Consider the following 18,061-nt stretch of genomic DNA (forward strand, 5'->3'; position numbering starts at 1 on the left):
GGGCAGGTGGAACCCTGAGTTGGAGCTGAGGAGCCCAAGGTGAAGGAGAAGATTTAGGAAAGATGTTAATGTCTCTTTTCTTTGTATGCTTAAGTACAATTAATATTTGTTCAAATCATACAGGATTGTCTGGAAGTGTTAGAAATGAGAGTGCAAAGCAGGTTATCTGAACAAGGTAAAATTTGTTTCTGGGGTTTATAATATGGTTTGATCATCGTGGCTGGATGAAGAAGCAAGAGAAAATGTGGTCCGGAATATCAATTACTCAGTTCCTTCACATCACCAGTTGGAAGACACATCCCCCAAGTCTGCTGATTTGGAAAATCCTTACTTTTGCAAGGACTGAATTCCCTTGCTTGCTATTTATCAGCATTCTGCTGACAAGTATTGTTCCTTCTCTGTCCTAAGATCCCCTCCTCACCTTTTTTTTTCTTCCTTATTAAACTATCTATTCTTTAAAAAACAAAAAACAGCTCAGTAACCCAACTATTTAAAAATACCTTTTTATCTCATTTGTCATTTATTAATGGGCTCATTTTCTCTCCAGTGTTTCCTGCACTTCAGACATATGAGAGGAAAGTTTAGGTCCCTGGGGCTGTTATTACATCACCAATTCTTTTCACTGGCTTAAAAAAAAAAATCAGACTCAAGCTTCAGTAATTCTGTATACCACCATCTCCAGTCCTGCTTCTTAAGTATTTTTCCCTCCCAAATTTAGAGCTCTGAATGATCCCTAGTAACTCCAGCCAGATGTATGTTTGTTTTGAGGAAATTATTAAATGAATTATAATTTTCACTGATTGTTTCATGGCTATTTGAGCATAATCTGTTCCTTTGTCAAGCTCACAATTCCTTGTATATGAGAGCATTAGAGTACACAAAGAAGCAGCTTGTTTTGTGAGAATTTCATACTTTCCTCTAATTTTTGACTTGCTATTGGTTTCTTTTCTAAAATAGGCTTATTTGGAACTTTTTTTTAAAAAATAAATCCTGACTTCTAAGTGTTCCTCCTGCTCACATTCAATTCTAAGGGCCATCTTAATGTTCCCTCTTTGCTTTTCAGTATTCACTAGGTACCAGTGAAGAGCAGGCAGAAGAAAAAAGGGGGAAACGCTTTGCTATCAGGAGGATAGTAGAAAGAACATGAGGTGCAGAGTCAGGAGTCCCTTGTTAAGCTTTCTGCCTCACATTTTATTATTATTAGGGTTTTTTTTTTAATTCAAGCTTTTCCTATCCTTCCTTTCCCATCTAGAATCAATCATCTCCTCTCTTTCCTTATCTAATATTGAGAAAATGGATAAGAAATTTTGCAAAGCACTATGAATGCCTGTGAAAAGGGCATTATGGAAATGCCCAGTATTATTATGCTGGAGTTTTGCCATTATTCTGTAAGCAAAAAGATGCAGTTCAGAAGAATATCAATCAGCTCCCTTCACCCGAGAGTCCAAAGAGGCACAGCTAGCAAGTACTTGGAGTATTATGTAGTAAGTTCACTGAAGGTATCTAAGCCGTTAGATTCATGCCTTTTTGTGTGATGACTGTCATTATTATCACACTGGCCCTTTGGGGAGAGTCATAGCATTGGAGGACAGTGAGGGTGGGATATCCTGCCATCAATTATTGTACTGTGATGAAGGAAAAGACAACAGAAAAGTGAGTTCTGCCCACGGTCCAATGGTCTAAATAATTTAAACACGAGAGGAAGAGAAATGGCACAATGATGTATAATGCACAGGAAGTTTATCTAAATCTTGACACTGTGTGTATGTAAGACATAAGGGTACAAACTGACTCCAGAGACACTGGGAAGTATAAGTTAATACTAGGCATTTTTACATTTAAGGGGATTCACATCCCATCTCGGGCAATTTAGGAGCACAGAAAAGTCCAGTCTCAAAATACCTCTTTCTTCCTCAGTGCCACCTTGTAAAATAGCCACCATGAGACCACTCCCTTGAATTGTATTTGCAGCCAACAGTTCTATTAGGAACCTGCATGAAACTGTGAGCTCCTGCATAAATTCTAGGTGTTTGTCTTTAATGCAGCTGGCAGCTGGCTAGAAAGTATGCAGAGAATTGATCCTCAAACTTTTGTAGAGAAGATGACTTGGATGAGATGTTGAAGAAAGAGCAAGGGTCACACATCCAGAGAACCCTGTGCCGTTAGCTTAAGTATGTGAAATGAACTAGACACATTTCAATAGGTGCTCAGTTGCTTTTGTTCCTGGGTAAGAGTCATATCTACCTCATTACTTATTACAAACCCAATGACATGGCCAAATAAAACATGCTAAATGCCCTGCAGAAATCTTTAACCATTGTGAGACCCTTGACTTAAGTAGATGGAGGGATAGTGAGGTAACACAGTTTTGAAAGAGTCATAGAGGGAAGAGGTGACCTGCATGCTACTTAAGAGAACCCTATTACGTTCTTCTCCACATCCCTCTGTCAAATGCCAGTTTACTATTGCGAGGCGTGAGCTTAGTTACTCTTCAAGAATAACTGTTTCAGCTGCTGTTCCATTGCACATCAGAAGCCATCGGCCCACTGCCTATTCAGCTGCCTTCGAAGAAAAGGGCACTGTACCTTTTCCAAATTGCGAAGGCCACTTCAGGGATGGTGCCATATTGTCCTGGCCTCAGAAGATGCCTTTTGATAAAGCCATAACCACACTCGTTTTGGCAAGAATCAGTAGTCCTTTGTTTCATGTCCTGTCTGTCCATTTTGTCAGCAGTTGATTCAAGGATACTTTGTTGTCCAGTGGCTAACTTTTGCCACAATGAAAGTTAACTCCATATGCAGTTTCTTCAATGCCCATATTTTCTCTGAAGTAGATTGGTACTGCCAGGAGCCGACATGTCTCATAATCATAACAAAAAAGAAAAATTTTCTAAGTTATTAAAACATTTTAAATGCCATATTCTGTAGATCTCTGAAGGGTTTGAAGATGACCTGTCTAAAATATATCTGCTCAATTTTTAAAACATATCTAATATGACTACAACTTCTATTGTAATGTCTAACTACTAACTTTCATTTCTTTTTTTTTTTTTTTGATGAAGCCATATATACACAGCCAAGAATGGACAGCTGAATTAAAAAATCAACAACAATTTCCAGAATTTAAAATCCTGAATCATGACATGACACTAGTGGAATTCAGGTGTTTCTGGTACATGGACTGCTCTCACCCAATGTGAGGTTGAACTGTCGACCTTGTGTACATCCTACTTCACAAATGAGTCTGTCAGATATGCTAAGCCTATAGGCTGAAGATGATGCCCCAACACTGTGGAGAAACCTCAGGTGACTGTCCAGGCAGCTGGCTGTTTCTGTCAACTCACAAATTTTTTGGAAGTTGCTTGCATGCACTTTCTGTTTTTATTTTTGTTAGCTAATATTATTTCCTTCTTGGGTCTCTGAGGGAGTTGAAGATTAGTTAGTTATAGTCGAAGGTTAGTTAGTTATAGTTGAAGATTAATTAGGATAGAAAGTGAATTAGATACATTTTGGACTTAACAAAATAGGATAGATAATGAAATTATTTTCTCTGAATTTGTCAAATACAAATGGACTAGACATTGTTTAGACATTTATTACTTGTATATATTGTATATAGTCATTGTACTTTTGTATATAGTTTTTCTTTTGTTAGTTATAACCTTTTTCTTTTTTTTCCTTTTTATTAAAATAGAAAAGGGGAAAAAAAAAAAAAAAGAGAACCCTATTACTATTGATTGATTTACCACAGAGCTTGGCAGTTTTTCAGTGGGGGTGTAAGAAATGACCTCTATTCTTTTGAAAAGATAGAAACTAGTTGAGCAAGATCTGGCAGTCTAGTGTGAGCAGAGGGCATCTTGATGGTGTAAGAGTTAAAAAAAATAATGCCTATAAGTATTTCACTATTTATGCTAACATATTCTTTAAAATGCGGGTGTCAATCAGAAAAAAATTTAAAACATCACCTTGGATAACCTAGCTGAGATTAACCCCAAAGGGAATAGAACATTCTATGGGGGAACAAGAGGGGAAAAGTTTAGAACACGAGGCTTGGGTAGAAGTCAAAACCGTAGGTGGGTGTGAGTGCTCTGGCAGGCTGATGGCAGATGATGAAGCCTGCAGGTAGAGGGGGTGGGTATTGCAGGAGAGGGAGGAGGCAGGCTTTGCCTACTGTGCAGTTTTGCCTAGGGCAGCTAATTGCTTGTGCCCAGAAAATTGCCTCTGGAAGCCTTGGGCAATATGCAGTAGGTTTGCCCTGAAGCCTACTTTATCAGGTTAAGTTGAAATTTGGTGGGAGAATAGAAGGAAAGGGGAGCTAAAAGAATTCCTGAGCTGAAGAAAGAAGGAAAAAAGGGAGAGAAACACACAAAGGTCACCGACTGTCTCAGCAACATATCTCTAATGATGAGAGGTGATTTTGAGCTCTCGGGGATCTGAGGTCTTGTTTTATTTACTTATTTCCAATATAAAGTGATTTTAAATTACCTCCTACTACTCACCAATCTCCAAATAAAATTTTCTAAGGTTATCCCTCCCCCAGCAAATCAAATAGCTTGACCAAGATATATAGCTAGAGAAAGATAAAGACAGGCTGAGAATTAAGGTCTGAGCTCCCCGCCCTGTTTCAGCAATGTATTAAGCCAGAGGAGGGGGAGTAACAGTGTAAGACGACGAAAACAGGGTGAAACTTGGGAGGGGGTATTAAAGGGGAAGGTAGAAAAGGTCACCTGAGCATCCCTGAGCATCACTTTCCCTTAGGATTGACTCTGGTGTAAGAACTATACATAAAGTAAGGGAAGGCCTCTAACACTAATAGAATCTCTGTTATGTGTTCATATCTTGTATATTTTATTTATTGTAATTACATTAATTTTATATCAACTGTAAGGCAGCTGCCTACCCTGCTCAAGGCCCTGGGTTCAGTCTTCCAGCCCAATTTATCACCATCATAAACAAATCCTGAGATTAACAAACTTGCTTATGGTTGCTCAGGTGGTAAATCAGAATTTTAATCCAGGAAGACCTAACTAGGCCACACTGCTTCTTTTCCAAAGGTATTGATTAAATGTCTACTATATGCAAGGTACTATGCTAGGTACTTTAAGGGTACCTTAAAGTACCCTTCATGATGTAAATAAGGAAGCCTTGATTATCTTGTTCTTGGAGTATATAATGTAAAGAAGGAAATGTCCTTAATTAATTAACTGGCCAACTTAGCTTTCTATTTAATGTTCTAATATGATAAAGAAGCAAGTGAGCTCAGCCACAACCATATAAATTGGAAGATAGTGTTCATAAAATCTTTTTTCAAAAATTAAGTGACATGCCACACATGGCTAAGGCCCATTTTATTAATCCTTTATAGTTTTGTGTGGCATATAGAGCAATGCTCCCAAACTGTCCTAAGTTATTTATGGGTTCAGCAAAAATAAAACACAAACCTAGTATTAGCAACATTTTCTTCAAAAGAGTATGAAAGTATATGCAGGAAAAACATTCCAGCACATTTCTTCTATTATTATTATTTTAAAATCTGTCTTTATTAAGTGGTAGGCAACTCTCTGGAAGGATAAATGACTAGCAATCAATTTGTTAGCTTACTTGAATCTTCAATGTGTGTATACTAGTCCATGATCTTTAGCCTCCATTGTGCATATTTTTGATATAGACTAAACTTTGATTATATTTAGCAACAGTGATGCTTTCTTTGACACCATTTTTATTGCCCACTTTAATTTAAATGTGTATTATATTTCGTGAGCTCATGCTGATATTTCATTGCCACATTATAATGTATTTCAGGATCAAACATGTTGGGAAATACTCATCTGGAACTTGCTGCCATGCCCTGACTTCCAGTTTCTTAAAGGATATGCTGATCTGGATTGTGTTTTCTATGGTTTGAACTTTTGAGGCACCCTTAGACAGTGCCAGTCATCTACAATGCTAAGTGCACATATGCTTAATATTTTCCTTGCATGCTTAATGATAAATATACAGTCAGAATGGTTAAAAAGGCAACTCTATGTCTATTTTACTACATTAATATGTGGGGGTACATAAGAAGAACATGAACTTATAAATTGCAAAAGTTGTGGTGTCATAATTGTACACAAAATAATAAATAATATTTTATCAGTACAAGAAAAAAATAACCAGGAGATAAATGTTTCCTAAAATCTAAAAAGGAAACATAATAATGAGGATATTTATATATGACTAAGTAAAAAGCCAGAACATAGTTTTTGACTTGTTCACTGGCATCTTCTCAACACTTAACATAATATATGATGCACAGTCTGTAGTCAAGAAATATTTTTGAATGGGTGGTAAGATTCTTTCCACTCTGGGCTTTTTTCTTAGTTGTCTGTTGGACCTGTTTGTTTCCTCTGGTGAATCACGTAGCATAATCTTAGAACATAAGGGAATTAAGCTAGTGCAATATAAAACTCTTGGTTAATAGCAGATGAAAATTAGGTCAGCTGTGGCATGTAACAGACATATCTAGGCCTTTAAAAGTTATAAACATTTAAAAAATAATTTATATACTTCCATTTCCCTACAGGGGTGACTCATGAAATTGCTAATTTTTATACATTAAAAATATATGGCTTCATAAGGTTAGATCTTAGCATATAAATTCTTAGCTAGTGCTGACCTCCAGTTTCAAGTGATGGAAACATTGAAACTCGGAGAAAATGTGCTTCGGTGTTCATTAAGAGGGCTCTTCTTTGCTTCTAAATGCCAGAGAACTAAAGTGATCTAAGAAATCAGAACAAATATTACAGCACCTTCATTAAAACACAGGAAGCTGACACATTTACTACTGGCTTTTATGGTTAATCACAAATCTCCCACCAGAGACTGTGGAATGACCATCTGAATATATTGTAAGAAGACTTAATGGCCTTAAATACTGATTACCTTAACACACAGCGGTCTCTTCCATTTCTGACATTGAAACGGCACTCCCAATTACTGTGGTTAAAAATATAATAATAAAATAGATCTATAATTTGTTTAAAATGTATCACTTACTACTTGAATAATTTTAAATGCCTAGATGACTATAATCACTTGAATGGTCCAAGAGCCATCTCAGTGACCATGGACAAAGTCCAACATAGAAAGTGAGACTCGGCTTCTGTAACCAGTCCCATCTTTAGCTGCTTATGATGCAGCCACAAAAGTGACCTCAGGGCCAGGGAAAACCAAAACAAACAAAATAACCTTCAAAGCTGAAAGCTTATAGGGGAGAACCAGAGAATTACAGACTGTTAGAACTTCTCTAGTGTTCTCCTGAGGAACAGAGCTGATAGGAAGAATAGAATTAAAGGGGGATTTATTAGCTTGGCTTACAGGATATAGTCTGGCTAGTCCAACCATGAAGTAGCTAGACTCACACCTGAGAGACCAAGAATCTGCAAGTTTCTCAGTCCATGAGGCTGGATGTCTTGGCAGTCTCAATCTGGTGCTGAAGACTGGAATTTTCTTAGAAGCTGCTGGCCTTCAGCCTAAATTGGAAGACCAGAGAATCTGGTCCTGCTATGGCTGAAGAAATGCAACAGTGCTAGCAACAGACCAGATAGGCTTGCCAGTGAGAGTGAAGAAGTCAAATGCTTGTCTTTTAGTTGATTCTGGATCCAGTCAAGTTGAGATCCAAGATTTAGCCACCATACTACTCTACTCGCTTATTAGTAGTGTTCCCACTTCTTTTTTTCCCCCCAATCTCTGCTTATCAGGGGAGGATTGAAGCTGAGATTACAGAGCAGTTGTGGGGGTATTGTGTTCCCCAAAATATTGTGCACCCTAATAAACTTATTTGGGGTCAGAGAACAGAACAGCCACTAGGTACAGAGGCTAGAAAATGGTGGTACTCACGCCTTTAATCCTAGCATTCCAGAGGCAGAAATCCGCCTGGATCTCTGTGAGTTCAAGGCCACATTGGAAACAGCCAGGCATGGTGACTCATGCCTTTAATCCCAGAAAGTGATGGCAGAAGCAGAAAGGTATATAAGGCGTGAGGACCAGGAACTAGGCTGGTTAAGCTTTTAGGCTTTGAGCAGCACAGTTCAGCTGAGAATCGTTCTGGATGAGGACTGAGAGGCTTCCAGTCTGAGGAAACAGGACCAGCTGAGGAACTGGTGAGGTGAGGTGGCTGTGGCTTGTTCTGCTTCTCTGATCTTCCAGCATTCACCCCAATACCTAGCTTCAGGTTTGTTTTTATTAATAAGTACCTTTAAGATTCATGCTATAGGCAATAGTTATTTACATCTTCTAGTGTGACCGTCCCAGTCATACCAGAGGGTCAAGTGATAATGTTGACATAGCCTGTGCTTATATATATATATACACACACACACACTGATGTGGTTTGACTAAGAATGCCCCCTCCTTCATAGGTTCATATATTTGAATGCTTAGGGAGTGGCATTATTTGAGAGGATTAGGAGGTATGGCCTTGTTGGAGGAAGTGTGTCACTGGGGATGGGGCTTTGAGGTTTCAGAAGCCCCAGCCAGGCCCAGTGGCTTTTCTGTCTTCCTGCTGCCTGTGGATCTGGTTGTAGAATGCTCAACTACTTCTCCAGCACCATGTCTGCCTGCATGCTGCCATGCTGTCTGCTTTGATGACGATGGACTAAACTTCTGAAATTGTAAGCAAGCCCCAATTAAATGCTTCCCTTTATAAGAGTTGCCATGGTTACAGTGTCTCTTCAATAGAACATAGAACAATAGAACATTGACTAAGATATACATGAAAAAATAATATCAATGGCACATCTTACACCGGAGCCTAATTTTTAAAATAAAAAAGAACTTCCTTTCTCAACACTATTTTTATAGAACTTTTTTTTTTTTTAAGTTTCCCAAAATTGTACTATATGTGTGATATTTGGCCAACCATTCTTCTATTGCTGGGCACCAAGTTTTTCTTTATTCATTCATTCAGTGTTATTAGTAACATAATCACAGCTAAATCTGATAAAAAATCTATAATACTTCCTTTAGAATGGAAGTTGCTGCTTGACATTGGTGTCATTGAATGATTTCTTGGAGGAAACACATGGATCTCAAGAGCAGAGACACTAACGTAATTAGTAGGAGAGAATAGACTGTAGGGAGCAGCGGATAAGCCCTGAGTGAATGTGTATTGTTAACATGGACATAGCCATGTCAAGGACCCAAGGCCTCAGACCAATTCAAGTGGCAAAGCCTTGCTGTGGTCTGAGTGCAAATGCTGACAGTATATGTAGTAGCTATCAGTTCTGGAATGACTGCATCCTGAGACTGCTACCCTGCAGAGACCGCCTACCTGCCTCTTTGTTAAACTGTATACCAAAAACCCACCTCTTCAATTCAGCTGTATAATGTAAACACACTGAGGTTCCAGATTACTGTTGCATCCCATCAGAAAGTACACATTCCATCCAGTTCAGCTTTGCTGTATGGGTGTCTGTTTGTCCTTTCCTCATTCTCTCTTCACCCCAGTTAGGTCAATCTCCAAAGCTGTGCAGAACTCAGCAACAGACATTTCAAACTGAGACAGCTTCTGAACACAGTCTAACTTAAAGCAGTATAGATGCATGGACCATAAATTTTCCACTTTGTCCTTAGGTAATTATTTCTAAGACCAAGAAAAAAGACAGTATAAGAAAAATCTGGGGCCTGGAAAGGTGACTCAGTGGTTAAGAGCACTGGTTTCTTTTCCAGAGGACCCAGATTCAATTCCCAGGACCCACATGACAGCTCACAACCATCTATAACTCCAGTTCCAGAGAACCTGACACCCTCACACAGACATACATGCAGGCAAAACACCAATGCAAATGAAGTTAAAATTAATTAATTTAAAAAAGAAAAGATAAAGATATTAAAAAAAAAAAGAAACTTTCGGGAATCCACAAGGATCACCTCAGCTAAGACTCCTAGCAATACTGGAGAGGGTGCCTGAACTGGCTTTCTCCTGTAATTAGATTGGTGACTGCTCTAATTGTCATCAGAGAGCCTTCATCCAGTAACTGATGGAAGCAGATGCAGAGATCCACAGCCAAGCACTGGGCTGTGCTCTGGGAGTCAAGTTGAAGAGAGGGAGGAGGGATTATATGAGCAAGGGGGGTTCAAGATCATGATGGGGAAACCCACAGAGACAGCTGATCCAGGTTGGGGAAGCTCACGGACTCTCCACCAACAGCTAGGGAGCCTGCATGGGACTGACCTAAGCCCTCTGCATGTGGGTAACAGTTGTGTGACTTGGTCTGTTTGTGGCCCCTAGCAGTGGGACCAAGATCTGTCCCTGGCACATGAACTGGCTTTTTGGAACCTATTCCCTATGGTGGGATGTCTTTTTCAGTCTTGATACATGGGGAAGGAGCTTGGTCCCGCCTCAACTTGTTATGCCATGCTTTGTTGACTCCCATGGGAGGCCTTACCCTTTCTGAGGAGTGGATGGGAGGTGGGAGTAGAAAGATGGTGGAGGGAGGGAATGGGATGAGAGGAGGGAGGGGAAACTGTGGTTGGCATGTAAAATAAATAAACATTTTTTAATAAAAAGAAAAATCTGAAAATGGGTAACACTTTCTGCATATTTATTTCATGAAAGGTAGTAATCTAAGCATCTTCTATGTATGATCTCAATTTAATCCTACCATAACTGCAACAAGTAATGGAGATAAGAAAAACTAAACAAGTTTCCCAAGGCCCCACAGGTAGTATATGGAAGAGCTCAGAGCTTTTCCTGCTTTTAACACATATACATTGCTGCCTTGCATCCAGCAACTGCACTGTTTAAGCTGACATTCCAGGAATATAACAGAATAAATGCTTATGGAGCACAGGGTATCTTTCTAAAAATCTTATTTTTGAAGAGTTTTAATTCTCTGCCAATGCCTCATTTCCTTTTGCTAGTGGAAATGGTGGCTCTAACCTTAAGAATTTTACTATTTGCCATTACTTATGTAATCTTATAAATAGATCTATGTCAATTATAAGATACAGTATTAGATACATTTGTGTAGCTCTGATTAAAACTTGGCAGAATGATTTATTTTGGCCCAAAGTTTAGAGGGTTATGTTCGTGATCATTTGATTCTGTTCTTACACTGGAAAGCATGACATGGAATATGTAAAAGAAGAACTGTTTACTTCACGACAGATACAAAGGGAAGGTGAGGAGGGAGGGAGAGACAGATAGACAGACAGACTGGCTGACTGACTGGTAAGAGAATGGATGTGCCAGAGACAAACTATGGCACAGAACTTACTTCTGGCTAGGTCTCACTTCCCAAAATTTCTGGAACCTCCCCAAATAGTACAGCCATCCAGGCCCAAGTTTTTAACACATAAACATAAGGAGTATTTTATAATCAAACCATAATATTCTGCTCCTGGCTCCCAAAGGCTCATTTTCATCCCGTAACACAAAATGAACTTAGTCCATCTCCAAGCATATCCAAAGTCTTAACAACCTCCCTCAAAAACCCAAGTTCAAAGTCTAAGACTCAGGTTAACTCTTAGCTGTGGGATGTAATGATAAAAAAAAAATTATATACCTACATTACTCAATTTCACAGAGTAAATATTCCCATTCAAAAAGAGTAGAGTGGGAAGAAGGAAGGATCAGATAAAAGCAAGTCCGAAATTCAGTAAGACATGTCCAGTAGCTAGGGCATGTGTTGGCATGATGTGTGTGCTTCAATGCCTTGAACTCCTCCACCCCACGGCCTTGCCATTTGCAGCCCAGGTGGCATCTTTTCAGGCCTGCCTCTGCTACTTTCAGTTCTCACCAGCAGACGTTCCTGGCCCTGGCACCTCTAACATCCCTATAACTTAACTTCACCCTCACCTCTCTTTGAAATCTTGGCGTAGTCTTCATGACCCCGCAAGTCTTGCATCCTGCCTGCCTGTTAAAAAAATCAACACTACATGGAGAGGTCAAGGTCTGTCACCAGCTTGAGCAGTAGCCAGCCACACTCACTCACCCAAGACTACATCTGTAGTGGTCTCTGACTGAGCTTGGGGAAATACTTCCTTAGGCGGTACTGTGTGTTTAGAGCACCCTGGAGCTGTCTTTTCAAAGCAGTCTTTCAAGTGAGTTAACACCTTTAAACTCTTGATCCCACAATGAGTTGATCTATTGTCAACTTCTCTTTTGTCCCAGTGCATAGTTTCAAAAATTATCCTTTCTTTCTTTCTTTTCTCTTTCTTTCTTTCTTTCTTTCTTTCTTTCTTTCTTTCTTTCTTTCTTTCTTTCTTTCTTTCTTTCTTTCTTTCTTTCTTTTTTCTTTCTAATGGCATTAGTTTATTTAATGGTCTCATCCTCTTGGCCCATAACTTTCAACTCACTCATTATTTCTGGTGACATCGTTCAGTTTTCAACTGTTTCTGCTCTCTTTAATACCCTCCCCCACAATTCTCACTATAAACTTGACTAAAAGTAGCCATAATTACTCTGCTAAAGGAACATCACAGTAAAATGACTCCTAATGTCCTATTCCTTTACCCATAGACTAGAGCATTGTTCAGCCCTCATCGGAGAAACCTCTTCTTGCAATAGAAAATAACCAACACAACTGGGTAACTGCAGAGAGTAAGAGACTTTGGAGCACTCAGTCCTAAATAGGATGTCTTTCTTAAGTCCTGCCCCTTAAGGTTCAGCATCTATGCAGAGAAGGAAGCAGAAAGATCGTAAGAACCAAGGTGATGGATGGCTCCAAGGAAACACCATCTTCTAGACACAACAGGACTGAAGCACATATGAACTCACAGAAACTGTAACGGCACACACAAGACCTGCACAGCTTCAAACTAGACACAATCCCACCACTGGAAATGGGAGGTGGACACAAAGTCCCACTCCTAATCCAGAAGCTGTTTGCAGTTGATACCTTCAGGGGGAAAAGGAAATCCATTTTCTATGGTGGAATGTCACTAGGCATATCAACCACACTGCCAGGGAAGGACCCCACACCCAGTAGTTGGCCAACACCAAACAGACTCCATGAGTTTCTTGTGTGCTTTTTTTTGTTGTTGTTGTTGTTTGGTATTTTTATGTCTTACTTTTTTTTTTCAATTTGTTTATTTATTTATTTTTATGTATTTGCTTTTGAGAGAGAAAGAACATGAAGTTGTGTGGGGTACGGAGGCAGGGAAAGAATATGATAAGGATACATTGTATATAAATTTTAATAAAAAATAAAATTTTAAAAGAAAAGAAAGACCTGTACCTGAATCCTATGCCATATTTAAATTTACTCAAATTAATTAGTCCATTACTTTAAAATTCAGCCTTACTGAAAGGCTAAGGACCCAGGCAAAATGTAAGTTATTTGCTAGAGTATAATATAATTCATGATAGTCCATTTCACAACAGAGCTTTCGTTTCCTCCTGGAACCTTCATTTTCCCCCAGAACCTAACTGCATTTCCCTCAGCCTCTGATCATAAGAGTATCGACCACAATTGTGCATTAAGTTCTGCTTACAGCATTATAGAGTTTCTGAAGCCTGCATTTTCAAGTGTTTCCAAATTCCTCCTGCAACCTGTCCCAAATGCTTTGATAGTCAAACCACAACCACGTGGTCAGGAACAGTCACAACAGTGACCTCCCTTCTCTGACACCAATTTTGTGTGATTTTTTTTTTAATCTCTATGACCAAAATAGCTTATATCATAAATTGAAGAAAGATTCGTTTTGGCTTCTGGTTTCAGAGATTTTAGTCCATAATCCTTGGCTCTGTTAATTCTGGGTCAATGGTGAGGCAGGTTATTATAGTATTGAAGGCACATGGCAGAAGCTACTCACCTAATGACAGACAGGAAGCAGAGATGGAGGGAGGGATGCAGGGGGTGGGGACAAGATAGCCTCAAGGACCCACAACCAATGATCTTTCTTTCAGCCAAGTCCCATCTCCTGTTTCCAGGACCTCCCCAAACAGTGCAAACAGTTCATAATAAAGCGGTCAACACCTGAGCCTGTAGGAGGCATTGATACTCAAACCAAAACATGTACTAGGTTGTAGTGGGTGGTTTTGTGTGTCAACTTGACACAAGCTGTAGAGTCGTCATTGGAAGGAGCCTCAGCTGAGGAAATGCCTCCATGAGATCCATATTCTCATTTAGTGATCAATGGGGAAGGACCCAGTCCCTTGTGGGTGGTGCCATCCTGGGCTGGTGGTCCTGGGTTCTAGAAGAAGGTAGGCTGAGCAAGCCATGGGAGGCATGACAGTAAGCAGCACCCCTCCATGCCTCTATATGAGCTCCCACTTCCCGGATCCTTCCCTGTTTGAGTTCCTGTCCTGACTTCCTTCAGCGATGAACAGCAATGCTGAAGTGTGAGCCTAATAAACCCTTTCCTCCCCAACTTGCTTTTTGGTCATGGTGTTTTGACACAGCAATAGAAACCCTGACTAAGACACATGTCAACTGTTATTACTGCTTAGTTACGAAAATCTGACGGTGAAAGTAAACAATTCATTTGATTATTCTTAATCAGGATGTTGACAAATTAGCATTGTATAAATGCGTTATGTCCTGATGAACCTGGAAGGCGATCAAGGACACACAGACACAATAGGGAAGGTTGTGGTAACTGTACTTTCTAGGGGGAAATGTTGGACAGGTTGTTTGGGGGTTTGTCTGGTGTGTTGTTTTGTTTTGTTTTCTTTTTTTTGTTTGTTTTTTGTTTTTCAGAGATTCGCCTGCCCCTGCCTCCCAAGTGCTGGGATTAAAGGCATGTATCCCCACTGCCCAGTTTTGGACAGGTTTTGATTTTCACATAGCTTATTAAAATGTTTGTAATAAATAAGTACCTGGCTGTGCCCAAGTAAACATATTCTTCATAATTCATGCACTTTTAAACTGTTTGTTTCCTTATACGGATGAAGATACACATTGATATTGAAAGCATTCTTTAAATATGCTTGACTAAATGAGGGTTGTGCAGAAATCACATGGAACATTTTTTGCCACTATTACTACTGTTTCCCCACCCCTTCAAATATATTAGCTTCTTTAAAAATTTATTTGAATTTGATTTCACTTTTATGTGTATGGATGTTTTTGCCTGAATGTCTGCAGGTTCACCATGTACATGCCTTGAGCCCATGGAGGCCAGGAAAGGGCATCAGGTCCCATAGAACGGAGCTTAGAGAAAGTTGTGAGCAACCATGTGGGTGTTGGGAACTGAATCTGGGTCCACTGCACTGATCAGCAAGTCTCCATAGCCACTGAGTCATTTCTTCAGCCCCTCCTTTTAAATTTTAATGACCATTACAGCATGGTGATTAAATGCATTGTTCTGTAGCCAGACTACCCAGGTTCCAATTCCCCCTCTGCTATTTACAAGCTGTATGACCTGAGCAGCTTCTCTGAATTTTAGTTCCTTCTGCTATTATTATTTCCCTAACGCTTGGCCCCCTTTTATCCAGAATGGCTTTTTAAAAGTATGATATTAATCATTCCCTTACTTCTAACCCACTAGTGGCATCTTATGACACATAGAATAAAAGCCAAACTTCTTAATCTGGCTTTCAAAGTCTTACACATGGGTTTCAATTTCTCCCAAATTCAAATCTACCTGGACCTTAGAATATAACCCTATTTGGAAATAAGATTTTACAAACATAACTATAATGAGGCATATCAGATTAAGATATATCCTAAATCAAATGACAGGTGTCCTTTATAAAAGGAGCAAAAGATGTTGGGTATGGTGGCACATACATACAATCCTAGCATTTGGAAGGTGGAGGCAGGGGCTTCAGAAGTTCATCCTTATCCTTAGCTCCACAGTGGGTTTGAGAACATCCTGGGGTACACATGACCCTATCTCAAAACAAAAGCAAACAAACCCCAAAGAACAAAAACCACAACAGAACTTACACAAAAGTTCTCTAGATAAACACGTTGCTCAGAAAGGCTCTGAAGAGTTAAAACATCAAGTATCACCCAGAGAAGTTTCAGTGAGTGACAGATAAAGACTATCATTTAAGAACCGTCATGTAATTGCAGAGAAGAGATGCCACAGTGAAAGAGAGAAGGAGAGGACCCACGGAGACAAGGGGAAAATATAGAAAATGAGGCCATGTGAAGTCGGAAGCGATGCTCGGAGCATGGCGGTCACATGACAAGGAATCATGCTTCCAAGAGTGGCCACAAGCTTGAAGAGTCTAGAACGTCAAATCTTTGGGGACAGTGGGCCTTGCTGACACTTTATCCCCAGACCTCCAGCTTCCACAACGACAAAAGACTGTGTCCATGTCTGAAGCCGGCAAATGTGCGGGCGCTTTCTGCAGCTGGTCTAGTGGCATGTGCATCCCCATTTGTCTCCCTTTGTTCTTCGTCCCCTAGGAACCCCGCGTTCTCTTGTCGTTGATATTAGAACATGAAGCTCGTTCACAGTTTTGGGCTGTTTACGACCTGTTCCCTATACTTGAGTGGCTTATTGCTGCCCCTTTGCAGGAATTCATTGTCGCTCAGATCTCAGTGAGTTAAGCCACTCTTACAGAGACCTTTCCTTCTAAAGCAGGCTTCCGTGTCTATCACATCACCCTGTTTTAATTCTCCCTTTACAATCTGATTTTTCTTATTTATTTATTTATTTATTTATTTATTTATTTATTTATTTATTTATTTATTTATTTATTTATTTATTTATTTTTTGGTTTTTCGAGACAGGGTTTCTCTGCGTAGCTTTGCGCCTTTCCTGGAACTCACTTGGTAGCCCAGGCTGGCCTCGAACTCACAGAGATCCGCCTGGCTCTGCCTCCCGAGTGCTGGGATTAAAGGCGTGCACCACCACCACCCGGCTTTCTTATTCATTTATATTTTTAGATTGTATCGCTAATTCCTTAAAATACACGCACGTGCGCGCGCACACACGTTCACACACATAGATATAGATGTATCACGTGTTTGTGTGTTCACTAGAGCCACGTTGTAATGTTTAGTGTGGTAGACACTAGCTACATGAGGTTGTTTAAATATAAATTTAAACTAATTAAAATTTAAAATACAGGTTTCCAACTCTAACAGCCAGTACTTAGTAGCTACCCCAATCGACAGCGTAGGGATAGACTATTCCCATCATTGAAGGAGATTCATTATATAATGCTGCTATAGACTATAAACACAAAAAGGGACTCTGTAGCCTTAGCACTATGAATTTGTCTGCTACTTAATATATGTCAAATAAATATTTTTGAATAAAGAATGAAAAAGCTTTCAAGAAAAATGGTAGTGAACTTGATGTGAACGAATTCTCCTCACGGTCAACAGCCATCACTGCTACATGAAACCAAACATGGTTCCAGGGAGAGGGTTCTCTTACCCTGAACGATGGCTTCTTTGGCTTATAAATAAAAACTTCAGTAGAGATCCATTGAGGAGTGGGAAGAGACCAGGTGGGGGTGCAAAGCAGCCTTTGCTTGGGGTGTCTAGAGCGACAGTGTTATTAATCTCATATCTTTAGTTATAATTTCTCTGTGCTTTGATTAATGTGGGTGTAAAATGTGTCTGATGTAGCAGCATGTGCCTGAGACATTCTGAGGCAAAAGAAATAAAAAGGCAATTTTAATTAAAAAAAAATAGGCCAAAAAGGAATGAGATCACTTATTAAAATATCGTTTTACTGCATTAAAAGAAAAATCATAGAAATATATCTTTGCCATACATGCACAGTAAACATAGCCAATACAATTAAAAGATCATTAAAGCTTCGTTCTTATGCTCCCTATTCTGTTTTTAAATCATCGCTATGAGGTTAAGAGCAGAGCTTGTGAGTGCCTTTACCATATTTAGCAGATGAAGACAGTGGTTCTGGTTTCTTTCCTCCATCTCATTCTAATTAATTAATTATTATGTATTTATGGAGGTCAGAGGTCAACTTCCACTGTTATTCCTCAGGAGCCCACTCTTTAGGCTAGGCTGGCTGGCCAGTGAGTACCAGGGATCTGCCTGTCTCTGCCAACCTGGTGCTGGAATTACAAGTGTATGCTACCCAAAATGGCAAATGGCTTTTTATTTCTTTTGAGAGTTTTCAAATCATTTCACAATTTTACACACACA

At 39.6% G+C, this 18,061-nt stretch overlaps 1 long non-coding RNA gene across 2 annotated transcripts in view; it reads left to right on the plus strand.

Annotated features, from left to right (window-relative positions):
- LOC128111186 (uncharacterized) overlaps nt 1–10,451 on the plus strand; it is a 25,041-nt gene extending 14,590 nt beyond the window's left edge. For both annotated transcript variants that reach the window (XR_008218515.1, XR_008218516.1), the window contains exons 3-4: nt 3,062–3,305; nt 5,802–10,451. This is a non-coding gene — a long non-coding RNA (uncharacterized LOC128111186). The remainder of the gene's footprint in view (nt 1–3,061; nt 3,306–5,801) is intronic.
- Nucleotides 10,452–18,061: the final 7,610 nt, after the last annotated feature.

Source organism: Peromyscus californicus, unplaced genomic scaffold, assembly GCF_007827085.1.
Source record: "Peromyscus californicus insignis strain IS unplaced genomic scaffold, ASM782708v3 Scaffold_15__1_contigs__length_86483966, whole genome shotgun sequence".
NCBI lineage: Eukaryota > Metazoa > Chordata > Mammalia > Rodentia > Cricetidae > Peromyscus > Peromyscus californicus.